The following is a 1,963-nucleotide window of genomic DNA, read 5'->3' on the forward strand; positions in this document are numbered from 1 at the left end:
AGAGTCATTTTCATCGTACTTGTGGTTATGGTGAAAGAATGTGTATGGTGGACGCGCCTGAAAGGTCTAGGACAAACACTTTCCTCTCTGGTCAATCTCTCATCAACTTCTTCAAGTATCACTTGAAGAGGAAGGTGAGAGTAGAGCGGGAAGTTCTGTCTACTGAATACTTCAAAAAAAGATGGGCGAATGTAGCAAATTTGCAATTTAGTTGAGAACTGAATTAGTGGTGAAGCTTGGAAGCTGCTGTGATTGACGAAATGGTGAACTTAAGAATATATTCAACCACGCTAGTGGTTGAATGATATTTATATCTATATAGGTGTGTGTGTGTGCGTGTGTGTATGGGTATGTATGTCTGCGAGCATATATGTGTACGTATGAGCATATATGGGCCTGCTCTTAGAGGTGTGTGTGTGCTCGCACACGTGTGTGTTATATATTGCAAAGACATGTATACATACATATATGCACACTTACATGTATGCACAAGTACATTAATACATAAATATAAACAAAGAGACGTATGTACGCATTACATGAGTGCAAGTGTACCCACGTATACACCCACGTCTTTAAAAAAAACCGTTTAGACCCATTCAAAGAAGCCTTGATATTTAGAAAAATGGTTTAAATTCTGTAAAGCAATAAAATAAATTGTAAACAAAACACACATACATACATACATATAGACAGACACATACACACACACATACATGATACATACATACACACATACACACATACACATATTTATACATACATACACATACACACACACACGTACATTATACATACATACACACATACATACATACATACATACATACATACATACACACAAACATACACACACGTACATAAGTACATACATATATACATACATACACATACACATGCATACATACATACACACATACACACACATACGTACACAAATACACATACATACATACATACACACACATACATACATACATACATACATACATACGTAATTATTTATGGTGGGTAATTAAGAAGTTCCGTTAGCCTTTAAATGATATATAATAGCTTTATTTTATATTTTGTTGCAATTTTGTCGTTATTTATTATCAAGACTGTCGTGGCTATTTATATATAATAGGTGCAGGAGTGGCTGTGTGGTAAGTAGGTTGATTACCAACAACATGGTTCCGAGTTCAGTCCCACAGCGTGACACCTTGGGCAAGTGTCTTCTACGATAGCCTCGGGCCGACCAAAGCTTTGTGAGTAGATTTGGTAGACGAAAGCTGAAAGAAGTCCGTCGTATATATATATATATATATATATACATACAGTGAGAGAGAGAGAGAGAGAGAATGGGAAGAGAGAGAGAGTGTGTATGTGTAGTGTGTACAAGTATATGCACGACTGCAACATCTGCGCCTAAAGTTCCACGTGAATTATTGTCATCTAATTTGCTCCCAAACGACCGACTGGTTAGTTGGTGTGGCTATTACGAAACTTGGTAGTATTACTTGCTATGATACACAGAGCAAATGCAGAAGGAAATTACTTCAGCGTTCTGTAAGATAATGCAATAAAATTCTCCCCTGATGATCCGTTGCGATTAAACATGCAATGGCCTTTGGAGCATTTAATGCAAAGTTCCAAACAAACGCAATGAGGAAACGCGCTTAGGAACTAATGATATAAACTTGTTTTATGGTAATTTCTCTATCTCTCTTTCTTTCTCTCTCTCTCTCTCTCTCTCAGACTTACACACAGTCATACACATGTATATGTGTAAGTATGTATGCTTGCATGTATGTATGTATGGAGTGGCTGTGTGGTAAGTAGCTTGCTTACCAACCACATGGTTCCGGGTTCAGTCCCACTGTGTGGCACCTTGGACAAGTGTCTTTTACTATGGCCTCGGGCCAACCAAAGCCTTGAGAGTAGATTTGGTAGACGGAAACCTAAAGAATCCCATCGTATCTAT

The sequence above is a fragment of the Octopus bimaculoides genome, chromosome 7 (genome assembly GCF_001194135.2).
Source record: "Octopus bimaculoides isolate UCB-OBI-ISO-001 chromosome 7, ASM119413v2, whole genome shotgun sequence".
In the NCBI taxonomy this organism is placed as follows: Eukaryota; Metazoa; Mollusca; class Cephalopoda; order Octopoda; family Octopodidae; genus Octopus; species Octopus bimaculoides.